Below are 25312 nucleotides of genomic sequence, written 5' to 3'. Positions count from 1 at the left end.
GGCAGCGGCAGTTATGGGAGGTGCTGGAGGTGCCTCCCTCATTCCTAACCTGCGAGGGAAGGCCGAGGCCGGGAATTGGGAGAGATAGGTGCCCCATTCCAGGAGCTTCGTTCAACCCCCTTTACATCTCCCTCTCTTTCAACTCTTCCTATGGCTCCAGGAGACTTTTTTCTGCGAGTGAGACCTCCAGGATGCGGCGCTGCCTGGAATGGGCCCGAAAGGCTCATTCCAGAAGGCTTTTCGCCCGCACCTCCCGGGTCGCTCCAGACCCCGAGGACACAGAGTTCAAGGAGGAAGTGATGAGCAACGGTGAGGAGCCTGTGACACGGTAGTGGACAGAGTGCGGGCCTATGAGACAGAAGGACCTGGGTTCTGGTCCCAGCTCGGCCCCTGTCTGCTGGGTGACCTTGAGCAAGTCAGGTCACTTCCCCATGCCTCAGTTACCTCATCAGGAAAATGGGGATCGATTGTGAGCACTCATGTGAGACATGAACTGTGTTCAACACAATTACCTTTTGTTTACCTTAGCGCTTAATAGAGTGGCACAGAGTCAGCGCATAGCATGTACCGTAACCAAAGTTAATAGAAAGAGGAGATGGAGGGTGGGGTGCAGAGGCCTGGCTTGTTTCTTTTGATAAGGGGGTTGCGAGGGGCCGGGTACGGCCCCGTCCTCAGAATGTTCTGGAGCTGGCGGGGTGCCTGGGGGAGGGAATTGGAGGCAGGGTGCAAAGAGACCCAGACACAATGCTTGGCACATAGTAAGCGCTTAACGAATAGCATCATCATCATCACTGAACGAGTTCTCACCGCGGGGTTTCTCCATCCTTCCCAGGCAGGTGTTTTGAGCTCGTGCTCAGTGAGCTCTACGGATCCCAGTCCCACGGCGATCTGGTGGTAAGAGCCAACACCCCCTGGGCCTGGTCATTCCTCTGGGCCTGGGCCTCTCTGTGGCCGGGGTGTGAGGCGGGGGGGGAAGGGCGGGGAGGGGAAGGTCTCCCTGCTATGTGAGGAGGGAGTGGGGAGGGGATAGGCCAGGGGGCCTGGGAGTCAGAAGGCCACGAGTTCTAATCCCTGCACTGCCATCTGTCTGCTATGGAACCTTGGGTAAGTCATTTCACATCTCGGGGCCTCAGTTCCCTCAACTAGAAAATGGGGATTGACAAAGTGTGCCCCAGGAGCTACAGGGACTATGTCTAACCCGATTTGCTGGGACCCACCTCAGGGCTATATACAGTGCCTGGCCCACTGTAAACTCTTAACAAATGTCACAAGTACTAGTATTATTATTGCTATCATTGTTCTTACTATTAAGTGGTCAGAATGTGCCATCGCTCCTTGACCCCCGCTTCTCCTCCCACCAGTCCTGGACCAGGAACCTAACCTTGTCCCAGCTGAGTAATCTCTCCCTCCAAATCCTGTATTGTTTGAGGAGCCCCAACCTGACCAGGGTGGGGAAGGCAATGCGGATACTCTCCACCCTGCTTCAGGTGAACACAGTCTTAGAAAATCCGGTAGGAACCCGGGGGTGGGGGGAGGGAGGGGTCTGAGGAGGGAGAGGCTGGGAGTGGGATTGACCTTTGATGTTAGGCAATAAGTGGCGTGTTGGGCTGGGGGGCTCGGGATTGTAGACCAACTGAGAGATACAAGGCACAATGGTGTGACACAAGTCACAGAAAGAGGCAGAGTTACCCAGTGTCTCCCAGACCCTAGGCCTGGGAGACAGAAGGGCCTGTATTCCAATCCTGGCTCTGCTACCTGGCTGCTGTGTGATCTTAGCAAGTCACTCCACATCTCTGGGCCTCAGCTCCCTCATGTGAAAAATGGGGATCAAGACACTGAGCCCTATGTGGTACAGCTACTGTATCCATCCCGATAATCATGCACCTACACCAACATTAATTGCAGTGACTGCCACATGCCAAGTGCTTAACCAATCCAATAAACCCTGATTGTAGCCAGTCCCTCTGATGTAAGCCAGCACCATCGATCAATGGAATTGATCAAGTGATCACTGGACTAAAAGCTTGGGAGAGTACCACACAGTAGAGTTTGTGGACACATTCTATGTCCACAACAAGTTTACAGTCTAGAAGCGGGAGACGGACATGATGACCAATAAATGATTTGGGGATGCTCTGTGGTTTCCTGGTCTCCGGGCTGTCTGCCACCTGAGACCTCGCTCACTCTTCTCAAGTCACAATTAGGCGGTAGTCACATCCCCCTGCTCCCACAGGGAAATACTCCTCTGGCTACTTCCCCATTTCCCTAAAGGTGGGGCTCTAGGAGGTAATTGTATTACACAGGAAAGCTCCTGGACCTTTGCCTTATCCAAATCCTTTCCTAAGCCAATTGTGCCGTTTTGGATGCTCAACCATTAGGCTGAGGATTTCCCAGACAGGAAGGCATTTTCTCATTTGCCATGTCTAAATTGGAGGCCCACCGTGTACCCATATATACCCATATATACAGGGTCCCATCCTCACAGAAAGAAACTCAACAGAAAATGGAATGCTAAATATCACAAAAATTCCTGGAAGATGGGCACAGGAAGCCCATAACCTTGGCATGAGCATTGACTCCACTATCTCCTTCCACCCACACAGTCCGGCCAGCAATCAATTCCCTCAATTCTACCTTCACAATATCACCCCCATCACCCCTTCCACTCCATCCAATCGGATATCACACTGATGCAAGCACTTATTTTATCCCTCCTTGATTGGTGTAGCAGCCTCCTTGTTGACCTCCCTGCCTCCTCTCTCTCCACACTCCAGTCCATACTCCATTCTGCTTCCTGAAACATTTTCCTGCAAAAACGTTCAGACCATGTTTCCCCACTCCCCAAGAAATTCCAGCTGTGGCTTATCAGTGGAAAGAGCACGGGCCTGGGAGTTGGAGGTCATGGGTTCTAATCCCGGCTCCCCCACATTTCTGCTGTGTGACCTTGGGGAAGTCACTTAACTTCTCTGAGCCTCAGTTACCTCATCTGTAAAATGGGGATTAAGACTGTGAGCCCCACGTGGGACAACGTGATCTCCTTGTATCCCCCTAGCACTTAGAACAGTGCTTTGCACATAGTAAGCACCTAAAAAATTCCATCATCATTATTATTGTATTATTATCCACCTTTGTTTTCAACAAACACTCCTCCCCCTGGCCTTTAAAGCACTTCATTGCTTTGTACCCTCCTACCTCACCTAGCTTCTCTCCTACTTCAACCCAGGCAGCATGCTTCGTTCCTCTAACGCTAATCTTCTCACTTTACCGTGATCTCTTCTATCTCGCCGTCGACCTCTCGCCCACATCCTCCCTCTGGCCCAGAATGCCCGCCCTCTTTCATATCAGACAGACAACAATAGTAATTATAATGGCATTCCTTCAGCGCTTACAATGTGCCAATCAATCAATCAATCAATCAATCAATCGTATTTACTGAGCGCTTACTGTGTGCAGAGCACTGTACTAAGCGCTTGGGAAGTAAAATTTGGCAACATATACAGACAGTCCCTACCCAACAGTGGGCTCAGAGTCTAGAAGGGGGAGACAGAGAACAAAACAAAACATATTAACAAAATAAAATAAATAGAATAGATATGTACAAGTAAAATAAATAAATAAATAAATAGAGTAATAAATATGTACAAACATATATACATATATACAGGTGCTGTGGGGAAGAGAAGGAGGTAAGACGGGGGGAATGGAGAGAGGGACGAGGGGGAGATGAAGGAGAGGGCTCGGTCTGGGAAGGCCTCCTGGAGTAGGGGAGCTCTCAGTAGGGCCTTGAAGGGAGGAAGAGAGCTAGCTTGGTGGATGGGCAGAGGGAGGGCATTCCAGGCCCGGGGGATGACGTGGGCCGGGGGTCGACGGCGGGACAAGCGAGAACGAGTCACGGTGAGGAGATTAGCGGCAGAGGAGCGGAGGGTACGGGGTGGGCTGTAGAAGGAGAAAGGGGAGGTGAGGTAGGAGGGGGCGAGGTGATGGAGAGCCTTGAAGCCGAGGGTGAGGAGTTTCTGCCCGATGCGCAGATTGATTGGTAGCCACTGGAGATTTTTGAGAAGTGGAGTAACATGCCCAGAGCGTTTCTGGACAAACACAATCCGGGCAGCGGCGTGAATTATGGATTGAAGTGGGGAGAGACACCAGGATGGGAGATCAGATAGGAGGCTGATACAGTAGTCCAGACGAGATACGATGAGAGCTTGAACGAGCAGGGTAGCGGTTTGGATGGAGAGGAAATTGCGGATCTTGACAACGTTGTGAAGCTGAGACCGGCAGGTTTTGGTGATGGCTTGGATGTGGGGGGTGAATGAGAGAGCGGAGCCGAGGATGACACCAAGGTTGCGGGCTTGTGAGACGGGAAGGATGGTAGTGCCGTCCACAGTGATGGGAAGGTCAGGAAGAGGGCAGGGTTTGGAAGGGAAGTCAAGGAGTTCAGTCTTGGACATGTTGAGTTTTAGGCAGCGGGCAGACATCCAAATGGAGATGTCCTGAAGGCAGGAGGAGATGCGAGCCTGGAGGGAGGGGGAGAGAGAAGAGGCAGAGATGTAGATTGGGGTGTCATCAGCGTAGAGACGATAGTTGAAGCCTTGGGAGCAAATGAAGCCACCAAGGGAGTGAGTGTAGATCGAGAACAGAAGGGGACCGAGAACTGAACCTTGGGGAACCCTCACAGTGAGGGGATGGGAGGGGGAAGAGGAGCCTGCAAAAGAGACTGAAAATGAACCACCGGAGAGATGAGGAGAACCAGGAGAGGACGGAGTCTGTGAAGCCAGGGTTGGATAGCTTGTTGAGGAGAAGGGGGTGATCCACAGTGTCGAAGGCAGCTGAGAGGTCGAGGAGGATTAGGATAGAGTATGAGCCGTTGGATTTGGCAATCAGGAGGTCATTGGTGACCTTTGAGAGGGCAGTTTCCGTGGAATGTAGGGTCGTAAGCCAGATTGGAGGGCGTCGAGGAGAGAGTTGGTGTTGAGGAATTCGAGGCAGCATGTGTACACAACTCGTTCAAGGAGTTTGGAAACGAATGGTATGAGGGAGATGGGGCGATAACTTGAAGGTGAGGTGGGGTCAAGAGAGGGTTTTTTTAAGATGGGAGAGACATTGGCATGTTTGAAGGCGGAGGGGAAGGAACCAGTAGATAGTGAGCGGTTGAAGATGGAAGTTAAGGAGGGGAGAAGGGATGGAACAAGAAATTTCATGAGATGAGAGGGAATGGGGTCAGAAGGACAGGTGGCCGGAATAGCGCTTGAGAGGAGGGAGGAGAGCTCCTCTGAAGATACTGCTGGGAAGGATGGGAGAGTAGCAGAGAGTGCTGAGAGCCGGGGGGTTGGAGAAGGTGGGGGAGTGACTTTGGTGAGGTCGGACCTGATGCATTTAATTTTGTTAATGAAGTAGGAGGCCAGATCGTTGGGGGTGAGGGAAGTAGGAGGGGGAGGAGCCGGAGGCCTGAGAAGGGAATTAAATGTATGGAAGAGCTGACGGGGATGATGCCCTGGAATAGATACAAGGTTATCAGGTTGTCCCACCTGGGGCTCACAGTCTTAATTCCCATTTTACAGATGAGGTAACCGAGGCACAGAGAAGTTAAGTAATTTGCCCTGAGTAACACAGCTGTCAAGTGGTGGTGCCGGAATTAGAACCCCCGACCTCTGACTCCCAAGCCTGGGCTTTTTCCACTGAGCCACGCTGCTTCTCTGCTTCAGATACTTTCTGTCCCCCACTTCGAAACCTTAGTGAAGGCACTTTTCCTCCAAAAATCCTACCCTGACTAGGCCCTCCTCTCCTCTTCTCTGATTCCCTTCTGTGCCGCTCTCACTTTCTCCTTCATTCATCTTCACTCTGATCCCCAGGGCACATCGGTATGAATCTGTGTAGAACTGTAATTTATTTACTTTTTATCTATTTATCATTTACTGATTTATATTAATACCTGTCGCCCCCTCAAGACTGTACGCACGTCGTGGGCAGAAATGTGTTTGTTGGTTGTTCTAGTTTACTCTCCCAAGCGCTTAATACAGTGCCTGACACACTGTAAGCGCTCAATGACTGCAGTTGAATGACTGAGTGAATGAATGAACGGATAGGAATCAGTAACTAAAGTGAACGTATCATTTCTCCCCATCGGCCATCTCCACAAAACTGGCACGTTTTATCTGCAATGGCAATTTTTCCAGATCTGGAAACCAAAGGATTAGGCATTCTGAGACCTACATTTTCCTAATTTTATATCTTCCCGTGTGTCTGTACTATTTAATGATGCCCCTGTTGCACAACACAACTTCTTAGGTTACCGTTTCAGGTGAAATGTGGCACTTGGAATCGTGGCGGTGTGCCCACAAAATAGTCTTCCAAATACCCAATCCTGATTTATTTTCAGTTATGCCCAGCTGAACGAGCAGTAGCGCAGTGGGGCAATACTCAAAATCGTTCCACAGGACAGGACTCATTAGAATATCTATTTATGAGTCTATCAAATTTTAAAAAATGGGAGTTTTATAAGGGCAGTGAACAATACTAAGCATCGAAGAACAGGAAAAATCAGTCAGTCAATCATTTTTTAAGCACTTCCGGTGTTGAGAGCACTGTGCTAAGCAAATGGGAGAGTCCGATATAACAGAAAATGAACCATTCCCTGTCCACCATGTGCTGTCAGTCTAGAGGGGGGAGACAGATAGTAAGAGAAAACAAAAAATGAGAGATATGGACGTGAGTGCCGAGGGGCTGGCTGGCTGACTGGCTGGCTGGGGGAATGAATAAAGAGAACAGGTCATGCTGACGCAGAAGCAAGTGGAAGAAGAGGAAAGGGCGGGGGCTTAGTCAGGGAAGACTTCGTGGAGTAGATCTGCCCACAGTAAGTCATTGCCTGTCGGATCTGAGGAGAGAGGGCGTTCCAGGCCAGAGGTGTGTCATGGGCGATAGGTTGGCAGCAGTCTGGATGAGATGGAGGTAGAGTGAGTACCTTGAAAACAGTAAGTACAGTGAGGAAGTTGGCATTAGAAATGCAAAGTGCGCGGGCAGGGTTGTAGTTGAAAATCAGTAGGAAATAGGGGGCAAGGTGGTGGTGTGCTTACCCACTGGTGAGGAGTTTCTGCCTGATGTGGAAGTGGATGGGCAACCACTGGAGGTTCTTGAGGAGTGGGAGTCTCTCGCTCTCCCTTCTGCGGCTTCTCCCCACTCAGTTCGCCAGCACTTCCGGACCCCTGCTCTGTGGACTGGGGCCTTCACCGCTTTGCTTCTTGGGGCCCAGACGGCCTGGCCGGGCAGGGTTCGTGGGGTGGGGGTGGAGGGGGGTCAGTGGGAATGGGGGATACGACGGGAAGGGATGTCTGGCGGGGTTGTCGAGTTCGAATTTGACCGTCTGCCTCAATCAATCAATCAATCGTATTTATTGAGTGCTTACTGTGTGCAGAGCACTGTACTAAGCGCTTGGGAAGTACAAGTTGGCAACATATAGAGACAGTCCCTACTCAACAGTGGGCTCACAGTCTAAAAGGGGGAGACAGAGAACAAAACCAAACATACTAACAAAATAAAATAAATAGAATAGATATGTACAAGTAAAGTAAATAAATAAATAAATAGAGTAATAAATATGTACAAACATATATACACATATACAGGTGCTGTGGGGAAGGGAAGGAGGTAAATTGAGGGGGATGGAGAGGGGGACGAGGGGGAGAGGAAGGAAGGGGCTCAGTCTGGGAAGGCCTCCTGGAGGAGGTGAGCTCTCAGTAGGGCCTTGAAGGGAGGAAGAGAGCTAGCTTGGCGGATGGGCAGAGGGAGGGCATTCCAGGCCCGGGGGTTGACGTGGGCCGCGGGTCGATGGCGGGACAGGCGAGAACGAGGCACGGTGAGGAGATTAGCGGCAGAGGAGCGGAGGGTACGGGGTGGGCTGTAGAAGGAGAGAAGGGAGGTGAGGTAGGAGGGGTCGAGGTGATGGAGAGCCTTGAAGCCGAAGGTGAGGAGTTTCTGCCTGATGCGCAGATTGATTGGTAGCCACTGGAGATTTTTGAGGAGGCCTACAGGCGGCCGACTTGGCAAGAAGCGTGTTTGAGCACCACATCTTCTCCGACCCCCAGGCTGGGAAGACCCTCTTCAAGGAAGCCCTGGCCCTGCTGGCCTGTCACCACACTCGGGAGACAGTGCAGGTCTTCCTCGAGTACTCAATACCTCTGAACAGGTACGGCCACCATCGCCCCCCAGCTCCTCGGGACGAAAAGGCCCCAGCTGGGACAGACCCGGGATGAACGACACCGGATTCCTCCGGGGTGGGGGCCTAGTGCGAACCTCGGCAGTTGTATGGAAACTGGGGGCCTCGGCTCTCCTTGGTCTCCGCCTAAGGGGCCGGTCCTGGGTGGGAGGCACAGGCAGGTGAGTGGTGGGGAGATTCCCAGGCCCCCAAGGCTGCAATCCAGGGTCCCCGCAATGCCTTGGTCCCCTCTGGGGCTGGATCCTGGGCCGGTGCTGGGGGAGAGGTGGGAAAAGTTGAGACCGGGTTGTGGCTCTACAGGCAGGTCCTTGAGGTTTGGAACTCTGTAGGGGCGGATGCTTCCATCGCCTCCTGCATGCTGCGGGAACTGCTTCGTAGAGTGTTGGTACGACCTCTACCTGAGGAGAGCAACAGGACCGAGTGGGATAGGCACACCCGAGGATCCATCGCGGTGAGACCCAGAAGGACGGATCAAAGGGCAGGCCTGGCTGGAGCCCTCAGCCCTTAGCCCTGAGCCCCACACCTGCCCCACCTCTTCCCACTCCTTCCAACCCATCCCCTGCTGCCTGGGGAGGTTGCCCAGGGCTCCAGGGGTGGGAGTCGGGGGCTGTCCTCGAGGACACAGGGGGCCAAACCCCGAGAGGGGCCACCGAGCTGGGTGCTGCCTATCCCTGCCCGGGGCTTCGGCTCAGAGTGGGCCCTGGGTGTGGGGTCAAAGGGAGCCGTGGACAGAGGCCAACGGGCAGGTCGGGTTGGGGGGAACTTCTGGCTGAGCCCATGTGCCACCCCACCAGGCTGTGAACACGTTATATGAGCTTCTCTTTGCTGTGGAGTACTCGGAGGCTGTGGCTCAACTCCTCCCCCAGCTGTTCCTGGCCTTCATCATCCAGATCCAGTACGTGCTGGAGCTGGGCCTGGTGGGGGAACGAGTGCTCTTGGCCGTTGAGCCCACTGTCCCTTGTGCCCTCAGTCCCTGGAGGTGAGTGACCGGAGGGATGTGGAGTTGAGGGAGAGGGACCCGTGAAGGAGATACTCCAAGTGCGGATGGCTCATCCCCCGATCACCGGACAGATCCCTCGAGGACTCTGAATTGGGGCCGGGGGCTCCAAGGGGCCGGGGAGCCGATGGGCCGTGGGTCTGGGAGGCCGGAGATGGCAGAAATTCCAGGGAGCTCCTGGTCCAGGTTGTCCCTGCTGGGCTGGGGACCAAACATGGCAGGGATGGGGGATTTGGAGGTCAGGTCTCGCGTGTCCTACCCTTGGGGGTAGGGGTAGCCTGTGACAGGACAAGACTTTTTTGGAACATGTCCAGAATCGGCAGGACTGCCGGACACCCTCTGGTCCTCTCGCACCACCCACCCCGCCTTGAACCCCCCAACCCTCGTTGCTTTCAGGACGGTCCTGGAGGCCCTGAGGGGGGCTTCTGTCCACCAGAGGATGTTGGCAGAGCTTCATAGCCATGGAGTTGCAGGATGGCTGGCAACTCTTCTTATCCCTCAACACCTTCCACGAGGCCATGGCCCTTCTGGCCAGGTGTGTGTGTGTGTGTGTGTGTGTGTGTGTGTGTGTGTGTGTGACGGGGTGGGCAGGATCCCCCACGAAATTGGGCTGGACGAGCGGGTGGGGATTGGCCTCCGCAGTTAACTGCCCTACCCTTGGCCCTCCCCGAGCTCCTATTCCCCGGCCCCGGGGCTTTCCGGACTCCTCTCTGAGCTCAGACCTACGGGGCTATTTCCCCCAGGACCCTGGTTCAGAGCAGGTGCCCGATGGTGGCCGAACTCCTGTAAATGGTGGCCTGCTCTTTGCAGGAGAAAGACCCGCAGGCCGGAGTGTGACCATGGGGCTGCTGACCGAGGCAAGAACAGGGGTATAGGGCCCCGGAAAGACGGCTCGGATCCGCAGTGGGCACTGTCACCTTCAGCCAAGGACCCTCGGACCCCGAACCCCGGGTGAGAGGGTGGGCAGAGGTTGGAGGGGAGCGGGGAGGTACTGGTCCCCGCCCCCGTCCCAAACAGCTTGGCACTCGTTGCCCCCTCTCTGCGGTTCCCGTCTCCGCCTTCCCGAGCATCAGACTCCCGCCCCCTTGGCCTACGCGGTCCAGGTGCAGACACGGTTTTCTGTGGCAGTTGATCTGGACCCCCGGCATGAAGACTGTCCTGGATCCCAAGGTCGTGCGGTTCATCCTCCGGGACGGCCTAAAGGACCACGACCCCGTGGTGCGAGTCATCAGCCTGCAGGCCCTCACCAGCCTGACCCTCAACCACGACAAGGTCAGGGGCCCAGCCCTAGGACCACCCCCATAGGGTGTAGGAACGAGGGGAACACCAGCCCGGGACCCGGACAGTCTTTGAGAGCACTCCGCTCCCGGGGAGGGCCCAGATTGGGCAGTGGAAGCAGGGCGACAAAGGACTCCCGGGAGGGGTCGGGGGCGGCCCCGGGATGGGCAGTCCGGGTGGGGGCCCAGGATCGAGGGGCCAGGGGAGCCGTCTCGGGGCGGACCGCCTCCCTGTCGCCCTCTTTGCCCTCGTCTCCTCAACGCCCAGTGCTCCTTGCTCAGCTCCCCTTCCTCCTGGAGGGCATCACCCAGAAGGACCAGTAGGGGCTCCTAGCGGCCATGGACGCGGCGACTCTCAGCGCCCGCAGCCTGGGCAGTCGAGGACTCGGCCACCTCCGTAAGGATATCGTCCTAATGCTGAGCCCGTTCTTTGACGACGTGAGTCTGAGGGTCTCGAGGGGACTCTCAAGGCCCTGCTGAGAGCTCACCTCCTCCAGGAGGCCTTCCCAGACTGAGCCCCTTCTTTCCTCTCCCCCTCGTCCCCCTCTCCATCCCCCCGTCTTACCTCCTTCCCTTCCCCACAGCACCTGTATATATGTATATATGGTTGTACATATTTATTACTCTATTTATTTATTTTACTTGTACATTTCTATCCTACTTATTTTATTTTGTTGGTATGTTTGGTTCTGTTCTCTGTCTCCCCCTTTTAGACTGTGAGCCCACTGTTGGGTAGGGACTGTCTCTATGTGATGCCAATTTGTACTTCCCAAGCGCTTAGTACAGTGCTCTGCACATAGTAAGCGCTCAATAAATACGATTGATTGATTGATTGATTGACAGGGGAGCAGCCGCCGCAGGGCCGGAGCCCGGGAACTCCCGCCCCGACCCCGGCTGTGCCAGAGCCCAGAGGCGGCCGCTTCCACAGTTCCCACAGGGCTCGGGGCATTGGCTGCCCTTCCGCAGCTCGTCAGACCCGCGGCGAGCCAGGGCTCACCCCCGCCCCCCGCCCGGCACTGCGTCCCCCCCTATGCCGGCGATGTCCTCACTCCTTACTCTCCCCCTGAAGACCTCAATCCCTACGTTGTCCCTGCTCTGGGGTCCACAGCCCCCGATCCGATGCCCGCAGCCCTCCCCTCATCTACTGCCCCTCCCACACACTCCACCGGGGATTTCTCCTCAGGAAAGACCCCAAGTGCGGGTGGCAGCCCTGGAGCTGCTGGCAGCCGTGGCCGGTAGCTGTGTGACGGATCCAAAATCTCGTCTCTGTCAGAAGCTGATCTGCTGTCTCCTCCCCGTCCTCTTCCACCTGAAGGACGAGCACCCGACAGTGGGCAAAGTGAGGTTACCCCACCCTCCGCAGTACCCATCCTCTCTGGGCCCCTGGGTCGGGGCTCTGCCGCCCCCTGACACCCACCCCTCGGGTTCTCTGTTTCCAGAAAGCCAGATGTACATTCTTCTGGCTGGCCCAGAATATCGGCTGGAGGAACTCCAGAGTCGTCGGATGGACGTTGAGGTGGGAAGAGAGGGAGAGCAGGGCCTATGGTACCATCTGGACGTCATTGGTGAGTACCTCAGGGATGGGTGGGGGCTGGGAAGGGGTGTCCTTGGGTCTGGCGTGGGAACCGTGGGCGCGGATCCCTCCTGCGGGGCACATAGGTGGGATATGTTGGGTCATTATTCTATACACAGCACTGTACCGAGCTCCTCGAAGAGCACAGTTGAATGGTTGGTGGACACGTTCCCGGCCCGCAATGACCTTACCGTCTAGAGAGTTTGATTTGCCAAAGGGACCAGGAGGAGGTTGAGAACCCCGTGTCCTGTAGTGGAAGTGGAAGTTGGGGCGCATCGTCAAGGAGGTTGGGGATGGGTTGAGGTCTCTCACTCTTCTTCTCCTCCTTCCCAGATGAAGAGCTTTGGGGACTTCCATCCCATTTTCTCGTCACAAGCTCTGGCCTATATCAACTGCATCCAACCAGATGTGAAATTTGCGGCCGTTGTCTTCCTCGGTGAGTGGGGAGTGGAGGGCACTGGGGAAAGCAAGCAAGCATGCAAACCAAAAACCAAAAAAGTAATGCCATACCATCTGGCCCGACCCCTTTTCTTGGCCAGTTCCCAGAGGAGGCCTCTCTTGGCTCCTCCTCCTTGACTCAGGGGGCTGGATATGGAAGCCAAGTCCTTCCAGCCATCCTTCCGGGAAGTGGGTGGGCGGATGGATGGGCAAACAAACGAGGAAAATAATGGTTTGTTCCCTTTCCCCACAGTACACACCATCACTTTCTATACCGCAAGCCCGCTGCTCTCCTACGAGACGTTCAAAATCATTTTCCAGAGTGAGTCCTAAACAAAGACACGCACCCTTTCCATCTGTCCCCTAATCTCTCTCTCTCTCTCTCTCTCTCTCTCTCTCTCTCTCTCCCTCTCTATCTCTCTCTCTCTCTCACTCTCTCTCTCTCTCTTTTTCCCTCTTCTGTCTCTCGCCATGCTCTGTGCTTCCTCCTCTGTCTTGCTTTTCTCTGTCATTCGCTTTCTGAATGCTGGCCCTCTGAGCCTCTAGCGGCTATTTCCCCCTAGACTGCTAGCTCCCTATGGGCTAGGAGATATGTCTGCTCATTCTAGTTGACTATATTCTCCCTAGCGCTCACTACAATGCACATGGTAAGCGCTCTGGAAATACCATCGACTGACGGATTAATTTCTCTGTCTTCTTCTTTTCTCTGTCTCGTGTGTCAGGCTTTCCCATCTCCGCAGCCCTGGGCGGGGGGGGGGGGGTGGTAGAAGGACAGAACGAGGGAAGGGGAAGTTATGGGCTCAGGAGATTGGGGTTGGATTGGAAGTGGAGGACTCTTCCCCTGTCCCAGGGGCATGATCAAAGTCGGGTAGGGGAACAGCTTCTAGTGGAGGACTGCCTTGCATCTCACGTGTTCTTTCCCACCCCTTTTCAGAAATTGAAGCTCTGAAAAACGACTCCTCGTCCAGGATCCGCAGATTCCTGAAAACCAACGAACGGAGACAGAAAGAGAATGATGAAACGTTCTTCTTCTGAGGGCCCCCACCCCGTGGGAGAAAAGAAACCTAGGAGGACGAGGTGGCATCAGGACGGTCCTGGGGCACCGGGTCTGGAGCAGCGGGGGCTGCTTTGGGACGTGCCATGGGTTCTGGTCCCAGACGAGTGGACAGAATCCCGTCCCGAGACGGCCATGTGAGGGAAGGTGGCTCAGAGGACTCGGCCCTCTCCGAGATCCCCCAATTTTGCTTTGACCGCCGCCGGGAGCATGGAGGCCTGCCTGGGTGTGGACTCTAACTCCAGGACTCTGGGACGGTGGGGACAGGACCGAGCCGGTGTCAAACTCCCACTCCTTTCTCGAGGGGCGGGGCCTGACTTTCCTTCAGTCAGCGGGATAGTAGGGAGTTGGGGCGGGGTTTAGATTGTAGTGCCACTAGAGTCTATGGGTGCGGCGGAGGGGGGGTGATCCGTCGGCCCTGGACGGTTCAGCCCCCAGGCTTCTGGGACACTGTTCTTCAGGTCCCAAGGCCACAGGTCAGAACTGGATTCCAGGCTCTCTGTGTGATGCCATCGGAAGAGAATAAGGGCCAGGTGGGGAGGATGGCCAATACTGATGGGGGAGGAGGTCCAGGACCAAGAAGAGATCAGGGAAGAGCCAGCGGAGGAGGATCAGAGCAGGTGGATGATGTGGGCCTGGACCGTGGGAGGAGAGGGGGCAAAGACAAGGTGGAGGAGGAGGAGGAGGACCAGGAGTAGTTGGAGGAGGGGAGCCACAAACAGGCAGATGAGGAGGAACAGGACCAGGTGGCGAAGGAGGTCTAGGACCAGGGATTTGGGGAAGGCCAGGATCAGGTGCAGAAGGAGGACGAGGACCAAGTGAAAGAGGAACAATTGAACTAGGGAGTGTAGGTGGGCCAGGGCCAAGTGGAGGATGAGAGTCAGGACCAGGAGGAGGAGGATGGCTATAATCAGGCACAGCAGGAGGACCAGGATCAAGGGGAGGAGATGGGTGAGAACCAGGAGGAGGAGGAGGAGAAGGAGGAGGAGGAGGAGGAGGGCTAAGACCAGGCAGAAGTGGAGGCCCAGAGCCGGTTAGAGATGGGGGCGTTGGAAAAACAGATCAAGGTAAGGCGCAGGAAAAGGACCAGGACCAGGGGGAAGAGAAGGGTCAGGAACAGACGAAAGAGGGGGGCCAGAAACAGCACTCCCGGGTATTAGTAGACCAGGCAGAGGAGGAGGGCCAGGGTCAAGCAGAGGAAGAGGGCCAGGGTCAGGCAGAGGAGGAGGGCCAGGACTCAGTGGAGGATGAGGTTTTGGACCAGGACAAGAAGGAGGGCCAGGACCAGGGGAAGGAGGTCGACAATGGATGAGGCCTAGTTGTAGGGTCAGGTCTGGGTATAGGAGGAGGCAGAGATTGGGCGGGGGACGAGGGCCAGGAACAGGGAGAGGAGGAGGGTCAATACCGGACAAAAGAGGAAGTAGGAGGACCAAGACCAGGTGGAGGAGAAGAAAGGCCAGGACCAGCCCAGGAAGGAGGGCCAGGACCAGGCGGAGGAGAAGGGCCATATTAGGCAGAGGAGGAAGGCCAGGACCAGGCGGCAGTCTTGCTTTTTTGCTTCCCTAAAATATGTAGGGATGTTTAATTACTTACCCAGGCTGGATTTGATCTGCGGATCTTTTCCCCTGCTTCTAGAGGGAAGTTTGGCCGATCTAGTGGTGGTGGTGATGGGGGTGGGGGATGGGGGCAAGAGTTCCTATTTGGAGGAGGGTGTATATGTATCAGAAAGAGAGAAAAAGAGAGAGAGAGAGAGAGAGAGAGAGATAGACATTTCTCAGTCATTAGTCTCAGAGCAGGTTTTAACACTCTACTTGACTTTGAAACTGAAACAATTTCAGATATGACAAATCAGCATATACATGAAGTCACCGATCGTTGGTCATAGCTAGGATTTCCTGGGAACATCGTATAACCGTGCAACTCCATAGGCCTTTCTCTCCACTGAGAGAGTGAGATCCAGCTCTCAGCAGATAATCAGCCTGATCCTAGCTCCTGATCATGAAAACACACTCTTTGTACGGACCTGGAACATCACAAGTGTCAGATACAGTGTATAGAAAAGCTTCTGAAACTGAAAACCTAAACCAGCTTCACCAAGAATCTCCAATCTCAAGTAATCCAAAGCAGTTTTGGTATATCAACGTCTTAGAAAAAGAGATCCTGAAAAATGATACCAGTGTCATTGGTATTCATTTTGTTCCTTAAGGAAAGGGGTTTAACAAAAAGTATTTACAACATTTTGGGGATCCTCCATCCATTTTGACATAAGGAAAATAAAAAGGATGCTTTGTCACACTCACATGGTACTATGCAGTGGTAGGGATTGGCCTCTATGATTTCCTGAAGCCCGTGATCCACCAATCCTTTCTGGAACTGTAAATTCAAGTAATAACAGAGATCCCTATCAGCAATTCCTTCTGGAAGAGAAACATTGTACATTCTAAATGCAGGAGATCCACTGATAGGAAAATGATATTCAGTTTCCCTATTCTTTTGGCTTAACCCAATTGACTTAGAAGTATGTTATGAAACTCCAAGCTTTGAAACTCTCTGCCTGTATCAAATCCCTGCTAGGTGGGAAACTCCTTGAAAGAAGGTATTTTTAAAAAATCTTATGATATTTGTTAAATTCATTTATTAATTTGTCTCTTCACCCAGAATGACTCTCACACAAAGTTGTACAGATATTCCTCTGGCATAATTAAACCAACTGCTTGAGAAGACAGTGGGAGACAAGTGAGAAAAGGTAAAACCTATTACTCTCTATAGGTGCATATATATTATATCCATAATTGTCGAATTTCGTTGTTCTTCAGTTTCGAAAATAACGCAAAGTACTGCATTCCTTTGCTCCAGTTAGTGTTCTAAAAGCCCATGTCATCTTTGAAACTATAATCCAATACGCATGATGCTTTCTCTTAACGGAAAGTAACATCTAACCTTCTGAGTTCATTACGCTAAATCCTTGTCTTGCAGGCTTCCACTCTTAAAGATTTAGCCATTAGATTGTAATCTGCTCAAGGACAGGGGCCATGATTTGTATTGCTACTGTATTTTTCCAAGTGTCTAGTGCAGTGGTCTATTCGTTGTAATTGTTCAAAAAATCTTGTGGGAGATGAAGTTTTAGACAACTCCATCATTACACTCCAACAAGTATTCCTTTATTAGTTTTTTTTTTTTTTGGTAACAAGTGATCAATGATTGGTGATCCGTGGAACCACACTTGTTCCCTTAACTCAGTTGATCCTTCTTATATGCAGAAAAACAGAAAATTCTGCAAACTTTTTCCCTTCTTTAGGGTTTTCTGATTTCCTATGACGTGCTATGGATGGCATAGTGGACAGAGCGCAGGACTGGGAGTTAGAAGGTCATGGGTTCTAATCCCAGCTCCGACACCTGTCTGCTGTGTGATCTTGGGCAAGTCACATCACTTCTCTGTGCCTCAGGTACCTCATCTGTAAATTGGGGATCGAAATTGTGAGCCCCACTTGGGATAGGGGTTGTGTCCAACCCAATTTGCTTGTATCCATCCCAGAGCTTAGTTGAATGCCGGGCATGTATGTAGTAAGTGCTTAACAAATATTGTAACTATTATTATTATACTATCTGTTATCTTCCTTTTCAGTAGTCACTGTTTCCCACTATTGTATTTCAAACTGGGACACCAGACTACCTCACCGGGTACCAGCACCGACTCTTCTGCGTGGCATCGAAGAGCCTTCATTCCATCCTGCTTTCCAACTCCCGGGGGCAAAGACGAAAGCAAATGCCCCATGAGGACTCCATAGTATCCCAGAAAGACTGACGTGGGGAGTGGGGAGGGGGCTGCCGTATCAGATGCTGTGGCTACCGATGGGCCTTATACTCTTAGCTACGTGTAACCTGAAATTCTGCTCCTCTCGACCCAGTACTTTAATGAATTCTGTTTTTATTTGGTCAATTTGTTCTCATCTTGTATGCTTCTTTTGAGTTGTCTTTTATGGCTTCTACTATGCCTGTGGCAATGTCTAATTCCAATCTCTGTATCTCTTTCCAGCACTTAAGTTTATTAAGTACTTAAACCTGTTGTGAGCAGGGAATGTGTATCTTGATTGTTATATTGTACCCTCCCAAGTGCCTAGTACAGTACTTTGCACACACTAAGCACTCAGTAACTATGACTGAATGAATGAGTGAAAGAATGCTATTACTACTCCTAACTATTTGTGTTTTGTAAGGATTCTTTGTCTTATTACTCCAATAGCCCGGTGCTTTCTTTGACAGTAGGGCTTCATGTCCTGAAGTTGTTAAATGGTGAGGCACTGATATAGCTTCTAGGCTATCAATTATACCCAATTACAAACCCCAGTTTACATTTATAGAGTAATTCCAGCTTTAATCGCAGTCAGCCTCATGCATAGGGCCATCCATATGTTTAGTACAATGCTATCGAGAAATCCAGGTTGGAGAGTGGAACAGCGCACCCCTCTGTGCTTGGTCACTGGCAGTCATTTCAGGCCCCAATCTTCACTGCGATCCATCGTTTGTCAGAGAACCTGTCTACCTAATCTGTCATTTTGTACTCTCCCAAGCTCTTAAAATGGGGCTCTGCACATGTAAGTGCTGCATAAATATGACTGATTGAGTGACAGTAATTGTAGTTGAAGCAGCGTGGCATAGTGGAAGGAGCATGTGCTTGTGAGTCAGAATTCGTGGGTTCTAATCCCAGCTCTGCCATTGATCAGCTGTGTGACTTTGGGCAAGTCACTTGACTTCTTTGTGCCTTTGTTACCTCAACTGTAAAATGGGAATTAAGACTGTGAGCCCCAGGTGGGACAACCAATTACCTTGTATGTACCTCAGTGCTTTGAACAGTGCTTGGCACATGGTAAGTGCTTAACAAATGCCATCATTAATAGTAGTAGTTGTGGAGATCAATCATCATGTGCTGGGCTCCATGGACAGGTCCCGTGCCTATCCGGTAAGCCAGGGTCCCTGCCCATCCCCCATCCCCCACGACCTCAATTTCATCACGCGACCTCATAGAACACTGACAACCTCACCGTATAAAACCCTAAAAATGGGCAACCCCCAGAGCTACCTCTCCTTTCTCTGTGAGGAATCTGAGAGGACAGGCACCATGGCAAATTCGCTATTCAGATTTGTTCTAAAGGAATCTCCGAGTTTCTCCTTTGGCCACCTGGCAGGTAGGTTCTCTCTAGAGGTTTTGGAATTTGTTTCTCTAGATAGCTGGTCCGCACCTGGGTGGTTATACTTTCCTGTTAGAAGGTGGCACTCCCGTGGGTCCCGTACCCCCTGATGAAGGAGGAAATGTCCCTATCTCTGAGGAGTCCTAGAGCCGACTGGGAGGAAGGGGGTCTTCTAAACATTTCCACCCAGTCCTGGGCCCTCAACCACTGCTCATCTCGAATCCATCCGGGAGGTTTGGAGCTACGAACACACGCACGCACATACACAGTCACAACCTCCTCGCTGATATGCTTCCAATCCAGTTGCAGCTAGGTTTGGGGATGGATGGGGAGCGTTCAGATGACTCAGTGCCAAGCTGACCTGGGGATGGATGTCCGTTTCTGTTTCCTCTGCAGGGCTTCAAGCTCTCCATAGCAGGTGATACCAGCTGTGGCCCAGCGAGGAGTGGAGCGGGGACTGCAGTGCCTCGGGGAGTTCTGCACCCAGATTTGAGGGTACCTTTGCTTTGGGGGCCTTCCACTGGCACAAGCCACTCAGGTTAGGTCATTGCAACCTGCTCCTACCGTTCCCAAAGCCAGTTGAAGGTGGAGAAGGGAGAGGAGGATAGGCCCCCTCCATAAAAGGTTAAGAGGCCCCCAAGGCAGTGGCAGGAGCCAGCCAGGCCACCAACACCTCCATTGGGCCACCAGACCAGCCATCCTGACCCCTTCTGCTGGGCCACTACCGCCTCCCACCCTGACAACTCTGGGCCACCGCACCTGCCACCCCAAAACCTCAGGTGGTCCACCACTGCTACCCACCTTGACACCACAGGCTGGCCACCACACCAGCCGACGGACAACTCTGCTGGGCCAGTGATGCCATCTGATCCAACACCCCTGACAGACCACCGCGGCCACCCCCCGGCACCTCTTCTGGGCCACTGCACCGACCAACATGATGCTTCCACTGGGTCACCGCCACCGTCTGCCCTGACACCTCCGCTGGGCTACCGCCATCACCCATTCTGACATCTCCACCAGGACACCACATCTGCCCTGGCGACACCTCTGCCAGGCCACTTCACAAGCCACCACAAGATCCTGAATTTGGCATTGTGTTTGTCCAATTCAGTCGGGTCCAGTGAGTTTCCCTGATGTACTAACTGCCCGACAAACCACAGGTCATCTATCACCTCTTCTCATCTCACCATCTCCAGTTGAATGTCCAGGTTTAGTCATGGATGCCTATTGCAGAGAAAAACTTAGAACCCCATTATTATAATTATTATTAATATTATTCTGTGCCATCGAGTCATTTGAGATTCATAGTACTCCATGGATATAGTTTCTCCAGAACATCCTGTCCTCTGCCATAATCCACAAACTTTCTAACGGTTCTTCCATTATTGTTGCTTTGGTCCCTATCTAGCTGCCTATCTACCTCTTCTACGTTTTTCCTGGACTTTTCCTAGCATTACTGTCTTCTCCAGAGAATCAGTCCTCCTAATTGCATGTCCAAAATAAGCTAATGTAAGTCGAGAATTTTGGCCCTGTAAAGACCACGTGGGTTTAATTTGTTTGGTTTTCAGGCAGTCCATGGTATTTGCAAAAGGCTTCTCCAATACCGCATTTCCAAAGAATCGATGTTCTTTCTGTCCTGTCTTTTCACTGTCCAGCTTTCAGATCCATACATTGTCACTAGGAATACCATAGAGTTTAATCATTTGTGTTTTTGTGGCAATTGGTACATCAGCACAGGACATTTCATGTCTTTTCTGGGCTCTTCATAGTAACTCTTCCTATCATTAATCTTTGGCGTTTTGCTTGGCTACTAGTTCCTTTATTATTGATTATCGATCCCAAGAGAGAAAAAATATCAACTCTTTCAAACTTCTCTCCGTCTAGGACTAAAGTGTTAAAACTTTCAGTTGCCATGATCTCTCTTTTCTTGACATTGAAGTATAGGCCCATCTTTTTGCTCTGTTCCTTAATTTTTAATATTAAGCCCTACAAGTCTTCTTCACTTTTTGCTAGTAGGATTATATCATCAGCATAACGAAGCTTGTTTGTATTCCTCCCTCCAATCTTTACTCCCCGCTTTTCTTCATCGAGTCCAACTTCTCTCATTAGGTATTCTGTGTAAAGGATGAGCAGATAAGGTAATAAGATACATCATTGACATATAACCTTGCTAACGGAAAACCAAACTGTTTCTCCCTATTCTGTTCTTATTGTAGCCCCCTGTCTGTCATACAGAGAAGCAGCGTGGCTCATAGGGAAGAGCACGGGCTTTGGAGTCAGAGGTCATGGGTTCAAATCCCGGCTCTGCCAACTGTCAGTTGTTTGATTTCGGGCAAGTCACTTAACTTCTCTGTGCCTCAGTTACTTCATCTGTAAAATGAGGATTAAGACTGTGAGCCCCCCACGAGACAACCTGATCACCTTGTAACCTCCCCAGTGCTTAGAACAGTGCTTTGCACACAGTAAGCACTTAATAAGTGTCATTAGTATTATAATAATTATTATTATACAGGTTCCATATTAATAATAATAATAATGATGATGATGGCATTTGTTAAGCACTTACTATGTGCAGAGCACTGTTCTAAGCGCTGGGGGAGATACAAGGTGATCAAGTTGTCCCACGTGGGGCTCACAGTCTTAATCCCCATTTTACAGATGAGGTAACTGAGGCTCAGAGAAGTTAAGTGACTTGCCCAAGGTCACACAGCAGACATGTGGCGGAGCTGGGATTCGAACCCATGACCTCTGGCTCCAAAGCCCGTGCTCTTTCCACTGAGCCACGCTGCTTCCCCATTAATGCAACTAATGGTCTGGTATGCCCATTTCCCTTAATGTGCTCCAGAATTTCTTGTGATCCACACAATCAAAGGCCTTACTATAATCAATAAAGCACATGCTGACTTCCTTTTGCTATTCTCTTGTCCTTTCAATTATCCAAAGGACATCAGCAATAATATCTCCTGTCCCTCGTCCTTTCTGGAATCCTGCCTGAGCAACGGGCAATTCATATTCCATGTAGGCCTCCATTCGACGCTGTATAGCTTTTAGCAGTACCTTCCTGGCATGTGAGATCAAGGAAACTGTAGATAATTGTTGCTTTTAGTTATATCTCTTTGTTTCAGTATTGGAGTATAAACTAATCTTTCCCAATCAGATGGCCATTGAGTGGTTAGCCATATTAGCCATACCTGTGGACATAATTTGGTAAGGACTTTGACTGCTTCCTCTTCAGCTGCCTGAAACATCTCAGTAGGCAGCCTATCAAGCCAGCTGCCTTGTATTTAATGAGGTAGCATAAAGCTGATCTAAAACTTCACTTTCCATGATAAGTGGCTCTAATACTTCTTGTATATTGCTATCTTTCGGGTACGGTTCCTGTGTGTATTCTTTCCATCTCTGTTTGATTCCACTTGGTATCATTTATTGTCAGGCCATATTTATTTTGACAAAGTCAATCCGAGGATGACACATTCCCTTAATTTCCTTAATCTTCTGAAATAGTGCTCTTTTCTGCCCGTTTTTGTTACTGACTTCCATTTCTTTCCATATGCTGTTATAATATTCCTGTTTGTTCTTCCTGGCAGCACACTGGACTTCTTTGTTCAGTTTGCTAACAAGGTTCTTTTGTCCTCTGATTTTTTGCTTACCTTCCTTTCTTGGCTACTTCCCAAGTTACGTTTGACATCCATTTTGACATTTTATTCTTCCTAACCTTTTGTAATACTGTGTCACTTTCTTCTTTGATGACATTTTTAATCTCCAACCACATTTCCTCTGGTTCCTGTCTGTGAGATTAAGCGAATCATGTTTTTTACATGATTCTGTTGCCAAATTGTACTTTCCAAGCAGTTAGTACAGTGCTCTGCACACAGTAAGCTCTCAATAAATACGATTGAATGAATGAATACTCCTTAAATACAGGGGGAATATTCATCAGTTCATATTTGGACACCTATAAAGCACGATTGATCTTCGTAAGATTTAGCGTGAGTTTACATATTGTCAGCTCGTGATCTGTTCCACAGTCAGCCCCAGGTCATGTTTTTGATGCCCAAATAGAACTTCTCCATCTCTTTCTACAAATAATATAGTCTATTTGATTTCTATATAGTCCATCTGGTGAAGACCACGTCCTCAGTCATCGTTTAGGTTGGAAAACGAAGGTGTTGGCAATACAAAAGTCATTTGATTCATAGAAATCGTAAGTCAGTCCCCGGCTTGATTCCTGTTTCCAAGACCGTATTTTCCAACAACTTTCATCATCATCATCATCATCATCATCAATCGTATTTATTGAGCGCTTACTAGGTGCAGAGCACTGTACTAAGCGCTTGGGAAGTACAAATTGGCAACATATAGAGACAGTCCCTACCCAACAGTGGGCTCACAGAGAACAAAACCAAACATACTAACAAAATAAAATAAATAAAATAGATATGTACAAATAAAATAAATAAATCAATAAATAGAGTAATAAATATGTACAAACATATATACATATATACAGGTGCTGTGGGGAACGGAAGGAGGTAAGATGGGTGGATGGAGAGGGGGACGAGGGGGAGAGGAAGGGGCTACGTCTGGGAAGGCCTCCTGGAGGAGGTGAGCTCTCAGTAGGGCCTTGAAGGGAGGAAGAGAGCTAGCTTGGCGGATGGGCAGAGGGAGGGCATTCCAGGCCCGGGGGATGACGTGGGCCGGGGGTCGATGGCGGGACAGGCGAGAGAGAGGTACGGTGAGGAGATCAGCGGTGGAGGAGCGGAGGGTGGGGGCTGGGCTGTAGAAGGAGAGAAGGGAGGTGAGGTAGGAGGGGGCGAGGTGATGGAGAGCCTTGAAGCCCGGGGTGAGGAGTTTCTGCCTGATGCACAGATTGATTGGTAGCCACTGGAGATTTTTGAGGAGGGGAGTGATATGCCCAGAGCGTTTCTGGACAAAGATAATCCGGGCAGCAGCATGAAGTATGGATTGAAGTGGAGAGAGACACGAGGATGGGAGATCAGAGAGAAGGCTGATGCAGTAGTCCAGACGGGATAGGATGGGAGCTTGAATGAGCAGGGTAGCGGTTGGGATGGAGAGGAAAGGGCGGATCTTGGCAATGTTGCGGAGCCCAGGGTGAGGAGTTTCTGCCTGATGCGCAGATTGATCGGTAGCCACTGGAGGTTTTTGAGGAGGGGAGTAATATGTCCAGAGCATTTCTGGACAAAGATAATCCGGGCAGCAGCATGAAGTATGGATTGAAGTGGGGAGAGACACGAGGATGGGAGATCAGAGAGAAGGCTGATACAGTAGTCCAGATGGGATAGGATGAGAGCTTGAATGAGCAGGGTAGTGGTATGGATGGAGAGGAAAGGGCGGATCTTGGCAATGTTGCGGAGCTGAGACCTGCAGGTTTTGGTGACGGCTTGGATGTGAGGGGTGAATGAGAGAGCGGAGTCGAGGATGACACCAAGGTTGCGGGCTTGTGAGACTGGAAGGATGGTAGTGCCGTCAACAGAGATGGGAAAGTCAGGGAGAGGGCAAGGTTTGGGAGGGAAGACAAGGAGTTCAGTCTTCGACATGTTGAGCTTTAGGTGGCGGGCAGACATCCAAATGGAGATGTCCTGAAGGCAGAAGGAGATGCGAGCCTGGAGAGAGGGGGAGAGAGCAGGGGCAGAGATGTAGATCTGGGTGTCGTCAGCGTAGAGATGATAGTTGAAGCCGTGGGAGCGAATGAGGTCACCAAGGGAGTGCGTGTAGATCGAGAACAGAAGGGGACCAAGCACTGAACCTTGGGGAACCCCCACAGTAAGACGATGGGAGGGGGAGGAGGAGCCTGCAAAAGAGACTGAGAAAGAACGACCGGAGAGGTAAGAGGAGAACCAGGAGAGGACGGAGTCTGTGAAGCCAAGGTCAGATAGCGTGTTGAGAAGAAGGGGGTGGTCCACAGTGTCAAAGGCAGCTGAGAGGTCGAGAAGGATTAGGACAGAGTATGAGCCGTTGGATTTGGCAAGCAGGAGGTCATTGGTGACCTTTGAGAGGGCAGTTTCCATGGAATGTAGGGGACGGAAGCCAGACTGGAGGGGGTCGAGGAGAGAGTTGGTGTTGAGGAATTCTAGGCAGCGAGTGTAGACAACTCGTTCAAGGAGTTTGGAAAGGAATGGTAGGAGGGATATGGGGCGATAGCTAGAAGGTGAGGTGGGGTCAAGAGAGGGTATTTTTACGATGGGAGAGACATGGGCATGTTTGAAAGCAGAGGGGGAGGAACCAGTGGAGAGTGAGCGGTTGAAGATGGAAGTTAAGGAGGGGAGAAGGGATGGAGCGAGAGATTTCATGAGATGAGAGGGAATGGGGTTAGAAGCACAGGTGGCTGGAGTAGCACTTGAGAGGAGGGAGGAGAGCTCCTCTGAGGATACTGCTGGGAAGGATTTCACTTCCATTCCATTACCAACTTTTGCCTTCCAATCCCCAGTGATAATCAACACATCGTGATTGCAGCTTTTATCAAACTCTCTGTACTTCACTGTAAAACCTCTATTTCTTCTTGCCCTGCATTTGTTGTTGGGGCATACACCTGAAGTATGGTCCTACTGAAT

The 25312-nt window shown here is 51.3% G+C and overlaps 1 pseudogene; it reads left to right on the top strand.

Annotated features, from left to right (window-relative positions):
- Positions 1 to 208: 208 nt before the first annotated feature.
- LOC119921761 lies at positions 209 to 13065 on the top strand (annotated as a pseudogene).
- Positions 13066 to 25312: the final 12247 nt, after the last annotated feature.

This window comes from Tachyglossus aculeatus, unplaced genomic scaffold (genome assembly GCF_015852505.1).
Source record: "Tachyglossus aculeatus isolate mTacAcu1 unplaced genomic scaffold, mTacAcu1.pri SUPER_30, whole genome shotgun sequence".
NCBI classification, from domain to species: Eukaryota; Metazoa; Chordata; class Mammalia; order Monotremata; family Tachyglossidae; genus Tachyglossus; species Tachyglossus aculeatus.
The sequence above is the reverse complement of the archived record's forward strand: the minus strand, read 5'-3'. Positions and strand labels throughout refer to the sequence as shown.